Source organism: Pelophylax lessonae (genome assembly GCF_965119305.1).
Source record: "Pelophylax lessonae genome assembly, chromosome: 6".
Taxonomy (NCBI): Eukaryota; Metazoa; Chordata; class Amphibia; order Anura; family Ranidae; genus Pelophylax; species Pelophylax lessonae.
In genome coordinates, this window is record NC_138773.1 from 37,125,629 (window position 1) to 37,139,022 (window position 13,394).

Consider the following 13,394-nt stretch of genomic DNA (forward strand, 5'->3'; position numbering starts at 1 on the left):
CCGTAGTTAGTAGCTGCGATAAGTTTTGCGCAAACCAATCAAAATACGCTTATTGCGATTTTTTTTTTTTTTTACCAAAAATATGTAGCAGAAAACAAATTGGCCTAAAATGTTAAAAAATTTTGATTTTTACATTTTTTGGGGGGAATTTCATATAAAAAAATTTGAAAAATATTATTATTTTTTCAAAATTGTCGTTCTTTTTTGTTTATAGCACAAAAATTAAAAATCGCATAGGTGATCAAATACCACCAAAAGAAAGCTCTATTTGTGGGGAAAAAAAGACGTAAATTTAATTTGGGTACAGCATCGCACAACCGCGCAATTGTCTGTTAAAATAACGCAGTGCCGAATCGCAAAATATGGCCTGGTCAGGAATGGGGTAAAATCTTCCGGTCTTAAAGCAGTTAAAAATACGCTCATTGAGAATTTTTTTGTCAAAGACATGTAGCTAAATACATTTTGGCCTAAATATATGACAGAAATTGAATATAATATATTTTTTGGATATAATAAAAAATGCTTTCAACCTCAAATGTTTCAATGTCGAACCTGAGGAAGCATCTGCAGGTATGTAACTTAGCCTTTCTTTACTTTATTTTATAAAATAATATTGTTTTTGTCATTATTGTGACTACAGAAATAAAACCAGAGCCTTTCATTTTGAATGACGTTACGTATTACTTGTTTCTGTATAATAAAGTGACGGTCCAGTCAGACGACGATTTACTGTAGCTGCAAGTGCAACATGAAAAAAAAAAAAAAACCTACTCCCGCCCATATTTGCAGCGGCAAATATATATTTTTACAGCTGGCAAACAAATTTTGCACTGAACTGTTATATTTGCACTCTTTTCGGATATCAGGATGAAATTATTTTTAAATTTCCTGCACTGAAAGGCATTCTTATCACTCGCCATGGTGGCAACTCTCTGACAACTTGTAGTCTGAGGTAGTTTAACCTGAAGATGGGGCGTGGCCCTGAAACATGTAGTTCTGCTGCTGACTTTTCTCTGTATTTGACCTGTCTCCCTGGATGTGATCGTCGGGTTGCCCTCTTCACATCAGTCAGTGTCGCCATTTCCACCAGGCCTGTGTGACGTCACCCCACTTCCGGGTGTGGCGCGTGACCGTCCCTGTGTGAGGCTGTTGGTTCATGATGCTACGCCCGCCGGTGCTGACGAACGTCCTTGTGTCAACTTAGTCAACTGGTAGTGGTAGTAGAAGAGAGTAGAATCAGCAAAAAGTATAACCGCGCTAGTAAGAAACAATAATAAAAAGCAGCAGCTTCCAGTGGCAGTGAGATAGCACCAAAAAAATAATAACAAATAAGCTGCGCTATAAAAAAGTGCAAATAAACACACTCAATATGAGAATTGAATAATGAAATCTTAAGAATGAATATAAATAATAGTGCATAAATGTATAAAGGGACTCCCAAGTGAAGGGACAACAGTGCTGAAATATAGTTGGCTGTGTTGTGTCCAAAGAAAAAAGTCCCAAATGAAGTGCCTAAAAAGACTTAAAATGTCCAAAAAATCCCAAACGATGACAACAGTGCCAAATGAATAAATGGTATCCCATTCCCACACCAGTGCTCAGTCACAGTGCCACCACCACCAACTGTGCTTCTGCTTACCAAAAGCCAGAATATAACAATGATCACCTGTGCGATTTTTTGATCATGCGCTATAAACAAAAAAAAGAGCGTCAATTTTGCAAAAATAACAATATTTTTCACATTTTTTTATATGAAATTCCCAAAAAAAAAATATAAAAATCTAAATTTTTTAAAATTTTTGGCCAATTTGTTTTCTGCTATATATGTTTGGTAAAAACAAATCGCAAAAAGCGTATTTTGATTGGTTTGCGCAAAAGTTATTGCGTTTACTAACTAAGGGAAAGATTTTTGTCATTTTTGTTGTTTTTTTTTTTTAACGAGTAATGGCGGCGATCTGCGATTTTTTTTGCGAGACTGCGACATTGCGGCGGACAGATCGGACCCTTGACTGACATTTTTGACACTTTTGGGGGTACCAGTGACATTACTGCAGTAATCAGTGCTATACATATGCACTGTTACTGTAAAAAAGACACTGGCAGTGAAGGAGTTAACTTTTTTGGAGAGGGAGGGGTTAAGTGTGTCCCTAGGGGCGTGTTTCTAACTGTGATTGGCTGTGGCTACTAGTGTAAGAACAGAGATCAACGGTCCTACATAGTAGAACCTGGACAAAATAACGGAGTGGGCAACGACTTGGCAAATGAGGTTTAACGTGGAGAAGTGTAAGGTTTTGCACTTGGGGACTAGCAACATAAAAGCACAATACACGTTAGGAGGAGAACCCCTGGGAGAATCAAAAATGGAGAAGGATCTGGGAGTTTTGGTTGATGATAGACTAGGCAACAGCATGCAATGTCAAGCGGCAGCTGCCAAAGCCAACAGAATATTAGCATGCATAAAGAAAGGGATGTATTCCAGAGATAAGACTATAATCCTTCCATTTTATAAAACTCTGGTCCAACCGCATCTGGAGTATTCTGTCCAGTTCTGGTCACCAGTCCTCAGAAGGGATGTGTTGGAGCTGGAGAGGGTCCAGAGAAGGGCAACTAAACTAATTAGGGGATTGGAGGACCTTGATTATGAGGAGCGTCTGCAATCGCTTGATTTATTCTCCCTGGAGAAGAGACGCCTGAGGGGGGACATGATAGCAATTTGTAAATATCTCAATGGGGATCTAGGCTTAGAAGAAAAGCTGTTCAGTCGCAGGGATTGCATGAGGACTCGGGGGCATACAATGCGATTAGATGAGAAGCGTTTTAACCTCAGGCAACGTGGGGGGTTCTTTACTGTTAGGGCTACAAGATTGTGGAATTCCCTACCACAAGAGGTGGTTTCTGTGGGAAGTATGGTGGCTTTCAAAAGACTTCTAGACGTACATCTCAAGGATCAGAACATTCAGGGGTATGCGAGATGATTACAGCCACACACACCTACACAGGTTGAACTGGATGGACTATTGTCTTTATTCAACCTCATTCTTACACAGGGAAGAATGACAGGCGGCTTTGTTTACATTAGCTGCCTCCTTTCTTCCGGTGTAACGGACGATCGCAGGTGCCCGACGGACATCGGGTCCGCCGGGCACACGCGCGGGGGGGGTCCGTGACCGCGCGGGAGCGCGCCTCCGGCGGCGCGCGCTCGCTCCCTAGAGCCTCACAGGCTAGCGACGTAGTACTACGTCTCTTTAAAAGGAGAAGGATAACCGCGCTAAAGTAGGCAATTGATAAATCAAAAAGCAGCGACTTCAAGTGTGACCACACCCTCAGATAGTATATAGAAAAATAAGCCGCGCTGCGTGATATGGGTGAAACAAATAAATGTCCAAACAAAATCAATGTCCCAAATATCAACTTGAATGACGCTGAAAAACAAAGAACACACTCCACGGTCTCTTTAGGAAATGCGCTTACCAAATAGCCACTAAAAATCTGCAAGATTCATGTGCTGAGATGATGTCACAGATCTGGGAGATTGGAGTTGTCAGAGTCCTCAGCGAATGATGTGAATGGTATATATAAAGAAAGAAAAACTTGCATAGTGTGATACCGTATATTGTAGTGATTAACTATAGTAGATACCACCACCAATAGGAAATCCCTATCAATTGTGCAGCAGCTCACCAGATATATAGATTTAGTCAGTGAATATCCCAGTGTCAAAGGAAATAAATGTGGGAAAGCCACCTCCAATTGTGAAGCCTCTTACCGAAAGTAGATTAGAATGAGCAGACAGGTCAATCCAAATAGCCAAGAAGCCAGGAACGTCACTCAAAAGCACTACAAGCCTCTTACCAGACGACAAAACAATCTGTGCGGTATGATCTCTAAACGGCATCAATGATGTTTGCTGTAAACTCAGTACCAGAGTAATATTGTACCAGCCCGAGTGAAGAGAGAGCGCCAATAGTGTAATAAAATCTTAACTGGTTTATTGTAATAAAAGAAAAACACTTACAAACATAGTAGATAAAATCGCGATGGATGGAGAGCCGCCGGCCGGACGGCAAAGCACATCCGCTCCTAGGATAACTTCCGGGATGACGTCAGCACGCCGCGTCCTGACGGCGTTTCGTCCAAGAAGACGTTATCAAAGGATATTCACTGACTAAATCTATATATCTGGTGAGCTGCTGCACAATTGATAGGGATTTCCTATTGGTGGTGGTATCTACTATAGTTAATCACTACAATATACGGTATCACACTATGCAAGTTTTTCTTTCTTTATATATACCATTCACATCATTCGCTGAGGACTCTGACAACTCCAATCTCCCAGATCTGTGACATCATCTCAGCACATGAATCTTGCAGATTTTTAGTGGCTATTTGGTAAGCGCATTTCCTAAAGAGACCGTGGAGTGTGTTCTTTGTTTTTCAGCGTCATTCAAGTTGATATTTGGGACATTGATTTTGTTTGGACATTTATTTGTTTCACCCATATCACGCAGCGCGGCTTATTTTTCTATATACTACGTCTCTTTGCCTGTGAGGGGCTGACCCCCGCAGTAAATAGTCGTGCGGCGGTCGGCAAGCGGTTAAGCTGCTGTTTCAGTCTGTGGGGAAGACACACACACAGAGCACACAACAAGGCTTCATCTGCTGGTGGTTCCCCCAGTGCTAACCGACCACCCCTCCCTGGACCACCACCACCAGATATGTCGACTAAGATGTTTTTTTTTTTCATCTCATGGACGAAATGTGAGAAATAACGTATACAACATACAATCATTCCATAAACACATACCACATACCACATACACTGCATACAATCAATATAAAAAATCTACACACCCCTGTTAAAATGTCAGGTTTCTGCGATGTAAAAAAATGAGTTAAAGATAAATAATTTCAGAACTTTTTCCACCTTCAATGTGACCTATAAACTGTACAACTCAATTGAAAAACAAACTGAAATCTTTTAGGGGAGAGGGAGGGGAGTAAAAATAAAAAAAAAGTGTGGTTGCATAAGTGTGCACACCCTCTTATAACTGAAGCTGTGTTCAAAATAAAGCAATCACATTCAAAGTCATGTTAAATAGGAGTCAGTACACACCTGCCATCATTTAAAGTGCCTCTGCTTAACCCCAAATAAAGTTCAGCTGTTCTAATAGGTCTTTCCTGACATTTTCTTAGTCACATCCTACAGTAAAAGCCATGGTCCTCAGAGATCTTCCAAAGCATCAGAGGGATCTCATTGTTAAAAGGTATCAGTCAGGAGAAGGGTAACAAAGAATTTGCAAGGCATTAGATATACGATGGAACACAGTGAAGACCGTCACCATCAACTGGAGAAAATATGGCACAACAGTGACATCACCAAGAACTGGGCTTCCCTCCAAAATTGATGAAAAGAGAAGAAAACTGGTCAGCTGCCAAGAGGCCTACAGCAACATTGAAGGAGCTGCAGGAATATCTAGAAAGTGTAAAAGCAAGAAGGATTTGTGGGACTTTAATTGAGGACAGTTGGACATGGAAATACTCTTTATTTAATAACATAGATAATATAGTATAAAACAACACTGTAGCATTAATGGATACAGGAATAAGACACACAGTAAATACAGCAATATATAAGACATCCAAAGTAAATACAATTTTTTCTAGGACTAAAAATGGATCACTCAAGAAAACAATGGATAAAATATAATACATGCTCTGTGTGCTCACGATATTAGAAAATATTATAATTAGATGAAACATGAGTAATTGTAGGCTCAACGCTTTTCATGGACCTCCGTCCATTCATCAGGAGCTTGAAAGTTTATCTAAAGATGAGAATATAGATTATATTGATGTAATAGTGTATTATGGGCTATAATGAGAAATATTAATGGATTGGACAATGGACACTACCTTAAGTAGTGTCATGTATCCAAGAGCCATCCAGTCTAAAACGGGAAGATCGAAGCCGGTCACAGGGAATGCCTGACCCGGGGCTGAGGCATGGATCACAAATAACAGCACAAGGGCAAACAAGGAGGAAAGGACCATGATGGAGTAACAATGAACCGATAGAAAGGCTCCAAGGTTATTAATCCAAGAAATTATGATAACGGCACTTGGGGAGCACATACAGTCTGAAAAGATATTTATAAAATTTCTTTCAATAAACCTTTAGAGAAAAAACAATCTCAAAAATATCTATAAATAATAAAGTGTATAAGGTCAGACGAATGAGCCCAAAGAAAAGTGCCTATAAGTAATCACCATAAAGTCTTAAATCCAAAAGAAGTGATAAGAGCATATGGCCAGAGCAATAACCCAGAGAGGAGTATCTGAGAGTGAAACCCCGAGAGTGATGTGTGAAGGGAAAAAATAAATAAATAAATAATAAATTTTTTTAGGTGCATATTGGGAATGTCCATTAGAAACATATCCAAAATGAAAAGGTAAGGTGCAATAAGTCCCCCAAAGTGAATCGAAAGATACAGAGACCACCAAGAAGAGAGGTGAAGCATGAGATAAGGGAATGATATTATATTGAACGAGGCACAACTACTATTATCAGAGTGCCAGAGAGTGCTGTGAGTAAAGAAAAAAACAGTGCAACCTAGTGGGAGAAATTGCTACAATGAAACAAACTTAGTTGTCAATATAGCATGTAATAAACAAACAAAGAGGGATAAGAAGTAAATGAGTGGTCAGAAATACCAGAAATTGCAGAGTTCCAGTGGAGGTGGTCAGCGTTCCATCCAAAATGTGTGCCCGAGGTGCAGGAGTGATACCACGCCAGCGCCATACTGGCGTCAGTAAATATAGGTGGCTGAGGTACCTCCAACATCCGGTCAATCAGACCGGATGTCGGTAGGAGCAGCCCGCCTCTGACGTCCCGGAAGGTGGAAGGGTTGCCCTGGTAACAAGACGCCATGAGGCGTCATGTACCATGCAACCACTGCATGGCGCCGATGGGGGGCGTGGCACCCCGTCCCCAGCCCGGATGTAAGAACAGAGACAGGCATCGGGAGGGGGTGACTGGCCGTCCATCGCAGCCCCGGTCAGGAAGCCTGTAAAGGCTCAAATCCAACAGATACCAGACTGAATATGGAAGGCTCAATAAAATAGTTTATATAGATGTCAAATCTAGACTATAGACCAAAACTAATTAATCAAAAAAATATACAGATTGCTCAAAAAATAATTAAAGAACTGTGGCAAACCAAAAAGCGGGTTTACTGGCTATGTGGTCCATGTGACAACAATCTCCCGTATTCTTCATATGTCTGGGCTATGGGGTAGAGTGGCAAGACGGAAGTCTTTCGGATGAAGAAACACATCCAAGCCTGGCTACATTTTGCTAAAACACATCTGAAGTCTCCCAAAAACATGTGAGAAAATGCGTTCTGGTCTGATGAAACCAAGGTAGAACTTTTTGGCCATAATTTCAAAAGATATGTTTGCCGCAAAAACAACACTGCACATCACCAAAAGAACAGCATACCCACTGTGAAGCATGGTGGTGGCAGCACCATGCTTTGGGGCTGTTTTTCTTCAGCTGGAACAGGGGCCTTAGTCAAGGTAGAGGGAATTATGAACAGTTCCAAATACCAGTCAATACTGACACAAAACCCTCAGATTTCTGCTAGAAAGCTGAACATGAAGAGGAATTTCATCTTTCAGCATGACAACAACCCAAAGCATACATCCAAATCAACAAAGGAATGGCTTCACCAGAAGAAGATTAAAGTTTTGGGATGGCCCAGCCAGAGCCCAGACCTGAATCCGATTGAAAATCTGTGGGGTGATCTGAAGAGGGCTGTGCACAGGAGATGCCCTCGCAATCTGACAGATTTGGAGCGTTTTTGCAAAGAAGAGTGGGCAAATATTGCCAAGTCAAGATGTGCCATGCTGATAGACTCATACCCAAAAAGACTGAGCGCTGTAATAAAATCAAAAGGTGCTTCAACAGCGTATTAGTTTAAGGGTGTGCACACTTATGCAACCATATACTTTTCATTTTTCTATTTTTACTTCCCTCCACCTAAAAGAATTTAGTTTGTTGTTCAACTGGTTTTTAACAGGGCCGACCGCCCTCCCGCTGCAGATATACTGCGGCAGGCTGGCTCGGCTGCGCGAATCTCCGTACCTGCTCCTGGGGGCACGCTCCTGCCCCTATTAGGCAGCGTGGAAGCCGATCCACAGGACCGGCGGCTGTGATTGCCACAGGGCATCCGCGGACGCTCCCTGCTGAGAGAGAAGGACCGTCTGCTGTTGTAAACACAGAAGACAGTTCTTCTCTCTGGAATGATCACAGAGCGCCTGTGTTCATTCCAGTACTGTACTGTATTACAGTAACAGTGCATATTTTTATCACTGATTCCTGTAGTAACGTCACTGGTCCCGCGAAAAGGGTAAAAAATGTCAGTTGGGGGTCCGATCTGTCCGCCGCAATGTCGCAGTCCTGATAAAAATCGCAGATCGCCGCCATTACTAGTAAAAAAAATAAATAAATAAAAATGACATAAATCTTTCCCCTAGTTTGTAGACATGATAACTTTTTCACAAACCAATCAAAATACACCTATTGGGATTTCTTTTAACCACTTAAGCCCTGGAGGATTTGGCTGCTCAAAGACCAGGCCCTATTTTGCGATTCGGCACTGCGTGACTTTAACGGACAATTGCGCGGTCGTGTGACACTGTTCCCAAATGAAATTGATGTCCTTTTTTTCCCACAAACAGAGCTTTCTTTTGGTGGTATTTGATCACCTGTGCGATTTTTACTTTTTGCGCTATAAACAAAAATGTGCGACAATTTAGAAAAAATGAACAATATTTTTCACATTTTTTTTATATGAAATTCTCAAAAATAAAATGTAAAAATCAAAATTTTTTAACATTTTAGGCCAATTTGTTTTCTGCTACATATTTTTGGCAAAAAAAAAATCGCAATAAGCGTACTTTGATTGGTTTGCGCAAAAGTTATTGCGTTTACTAACTAAGGGAAAGATTTATGTCATTCTTATTGTTTTTTTTTTTTTAACTAGTAATGGCGGCGTTCTGCGATTTTTTTTTTTGCGGGACTTCGACATTGCGGTGGACAGATCGGACCCTTGACTGACATTTTTGACACTTTTGGTGGGATCAGTGACATTACTACAGTAATCAGTGCTATAAATATGCACTGTTACTGTAATAATGACACTGGCAGGGAAGGGGTTAACTTTATTGGTGATCAAGGGGTTAAGTGTGTCCCTAGGGGCATGATTCTAACTGTCAGGGGGCGTGGCTTGTTATATCATCACAGAGACATACGATCCTACATAGCAGGATCACATAGCCTCTGTCATGATCTAAGGGAGAATGACAGACGGCTGTGTTTACATCAGCCTTCTGTCTTTCTTCCTCTATTCCTCTAGTGAGTGAGATTGCGAGTGGCTGGCGGACATCGGAGCCGCCAGTAACACGCACGGGGAAGGCAGGGAACGAGCGGGGGTGGGAGCGTGCTACCGGCGGCACGCGCTCGCCCCCTACAGGCTCGTGGGCATACGTCACTTCGCCCAGGAGAGGCTGACTGCCGCAGTACATAGTCGTGCGGCAGTCGGCAAGTGGTTAACAAAAATCTGTAGCAGAATACAAATTGGTCTAAAATGATGAAAAAATTTGATTTTTATATTTTTTTTTTCTGGGGAATGTGATATAGCAGAATGTGAAAAATATTGTTTTTTTTTTCAGAATTGTCGCTCTTTTTTTGTTTATAGCGCAAAAAATAAAAATCGCACAGGTGATCAAATACCACCAACAGAAAACTCTATTTGTGGGAAAAAAAGGGACGTCAATTTTATTTAAGTACAGCGTCACACGACCACGCAATCGTCCTTTCAAATAACGCAGTGCCGAATTGCAAAAATTGGCCTGGTCATTAAGGGGGCAAATCCTTCCGGGGCTGAAGTGGTTAAAGGTGGAAAAAGTTCTGAAATGATTTATCTTTGTCTCATTTTTTTTTTTTTTACATCACAGAAACCTGACATTTTAAACAGGGGTGTGTAGACTTTTTGTATCCACTGTATATCATTTAAGAAAAAAATGCTTATAAAATAGTTTACCATTTGCCAATTTGAAGAGGTTGTAAACCCCCCTTAATGACTTGTGCCTATAGGTAAGCCAATAATAAGGCTTACCTATAGGTACTATAAATATCTCCTATACCATTTAGGAGATATTTACATTGCATGCAGCCGATGAAGACGTCATCGGCCAGGGGAGGACTGGGCCAGGGGGCAGGGGGGCAATTGCCCCCTGGGCCGCTCTGATGCCCCGTAAAAAAAGGCTGCACCGCTTCTGCCACAGACATGCCTAAAGGATTCCTGGTGAAGAGAAGTAAAAAGTCTCTTCCACTGACCTACTGAGTGTGGGATGAAAGACAAGGACAGAGCGCAGCCCCCCCCTCCCCCCAGCATGGATGGTGTAAACTGTGTCTGAGCAGAGGCCGGTTCTATACCGCTTCTCCCCCGGCCAGCCCTGAACCAAGCTGTCCCAGCTCCCCCCAGCCTCCCCCTGCTGGCCAGGTTGAGAACCCGGATTCAGCCGGTGAGTAGAGAGTATTTAGAGCAGGGCTTCAGCTTGGAATGGGGGTCAGGAGGAGGATGGAAAGAAGGAGAGTGGGAGGGGGGCCGAGTCTCTGCATCATGCGCCTCTGGTTTGTACTTTCCCCCTGGGCCGAAAGTTGCCAGTCTGCCCCTGTCATCGGCGCATGTGCTCTGAAGGAACGGCCACCCGTGCCGTTCCTTCAGAGCCCTGTGCCGTGAACGGTGGCTCCAGCACTCAGGCGCCGGAGTTATGTCGTTGCGCCTCCGGCCAATCAGATGGCCGGAGGACACGAACCAGGAAGTAGGACGGCCGAAAATGTCTGCGGTGTTACAGGCGAGCGGGCAGCACTGTGGGGGCTTCCTTTCTAAGGTAAGTATTTCATAATGAGCTACTATGCGCTGCACACTAGCTCATTATGCCTTTGTCTTTCAGGTTTCTCTTTTTTTAATTTTTTTTTTTTTCTGAGGTTTACAACCTCTTTAACCTGTTACCGACCGCCCGCTGCAGTTATATGGCGGCAGGCAGCCGCTCACAGGCAAATCGCCGTAGCTGTACGTCGCTCTCGTGCACGGCGCTAGGGGGCAAGTGTGCGCTACCGCCGGTGCGCTCCTACTCCTCAGTGGGGCCGCTGATGCAGCGGGCAGGCGGCTCCGATTGCCATCTGACACCCACGATCGTTCCCCGCTGAGAGAGAAGGACGGTCGGCTGTTGTAAACACATCTGACCGTCCTTCTCCCTGGGATGATCACAGAGCCCATGTGATCCTGCTATATAGGATCACATGTCTCCATGGTCATTTCAGAAGCCACGCCCCCCCAGTTAGAATCACTCCCCTAGGCTCACATTTAACCCCTTGATCACCCACAGAGTTAACCCCTTCCCTGCCAGTGTCATTATTACAGTAACAGTGCATATTTTTAGCACTGATTACTGTAGTATTGTCACTGGTACCCCCCAAAGTGTCAAAAATGTCAGTTGGGGGTCCGATCTGTCCGCCGCAATGTCGCAGTCATGCAAAAAAATCGCAGATCGCCGCCATTGCTAGTAAAAAAAAACAAAATGACATAAATCTGTGAGTACCTGTGAGTACCTGAGTATCTGTGAGTATCTGTGAGTATCTGTGAGAACCTGAGAGTACCTGTGAGTACCTGAGTATCTGTGAGTACCTGTGAGTACCTGAGTACCTGTGAGTACCTGAGTATCTGTGAGTACCTGTGAGTATCTGTGAGTATCTGTGAGTACCTGTGAGTATCTGTGAGTACCTGTGAGTATCTGTGAGTACCTGTGAGTACCTGAGTATCTGTGAGTATCTGTTGCTACCTGAGTGTCTGGGAGTACCTATCACTACCTGCCTGAGTGTTGTGCGTCTGACCGGGCTGTGCGACTCGGTGTTGTGCGTCTGACCGGGCTGTGCAACTCAGTGTTGTGAGTCTGACCGGGCTGTGCGACTGGGTGTTGTGCGTCTGACCGGGCTGTGCGACTGGGTGTTGTGCGTCTGACCGGGCTGTGCGACTGGGTGTTGTGCGTCTGACCGGGCTGTGCGACTGGGTGTTGTGCGTCTGACCGGGCTGTGCGACTGGGTGTTGTGCGTCTGACCGGGCTGTGCGACTGGGTGTTGTGCGTCTGACCGGGCTGTGCGACTGGGTGTTGTGCGTCTGACCGGGCTGTGCGACTGGGTGTTGTGCGTCTGACCGGGCTGTGCGACTGAGTGTTGTGCGTCTGACCGGGCTGTGCGACTGAGTGTGGTGCGTCTGACCGGGCTGTGCGACTCGGTGTTGTGCGTCTGACCGGGCTGTGCGACTGGGTGTTGTGCGTCTGACCGGGCTGTGCGACTGGGTGTTGTGCGTCTGACCGGGCTGTGCGACTGAGTGTTGTGCGTCTGACCGGGCTGTGCGACTGAGTGTGGTGCGTCTGACCGGGCTGTGCGACTCGGTGTAGTGCGTCTGACCGGCCTGTGCGACTGAGTGTTGTGCGTCTGACCGGGCTGTGCGACTTAGTGTTGTGCGTCTGACCGGGCTTTGCGACTCAGTGTTGTGCGTCTGACCGGGCTGTGCGACTCAGTGTTGTGCGTCTGACCGGGCTGTGCGACTCAGTGGTGTGCGTCTGACCGGGCTGTGCGACTTAGGGTTGTGCGTCTGACCGGGCTGTGCGACTCAGTGTTGTGCGTCTGACCGGGCTGTGCGACTCAGTGTTGTGCGTCTGACCGGGCTGTGCGACTCAGTGTTGTGCGTCTGACCGGGCTGTGCGACTCAGTGTTGTGTGTATGACCGGGCTGTGCGACTCAGTGTTGTGCGTCTGACCGGGCTGTGCGACTCAGTGTTGTGCGTCTGACCGGGCTGTGCGACTCAGTGTTGTGCGTCTGACCGGGCTGTGCGACTCAGTGTTGTGCGTCTGACCGGGCTGTGCGACTTAGTGTTGTGCGTCTGACCGCGCTGTGCGACTTAGTGTTGTGCGTTTGACCGGGCTGTGCGACTCAGCGTTGTGCGTCTGACCGGGCTGTGCGACTCAGCGTTGTGCGTCTGACTGGGCTGTGAGATTGTGAGTGTTGTGCAACTGAGTGTCAAGCGAGTGTAGCGGAACACCAGAGGGTGAGAAGGTAGCGTTAGGAAGCCAGGAAATAGCCACATAGGATAGACTTAAATCGCTGAATCCCCATTAGATTAGATTAGTAGGTACAATGCCCGGCGGGTGTGGAGATGCGACACAGTGTACATCTTGTAATATGTATGCGTTCCTCAGACATGTGATCGAGGGCGAATACAAATGCGCAAAATGTGAGCACGTTGCTTCCCTGGAAGCTCAGG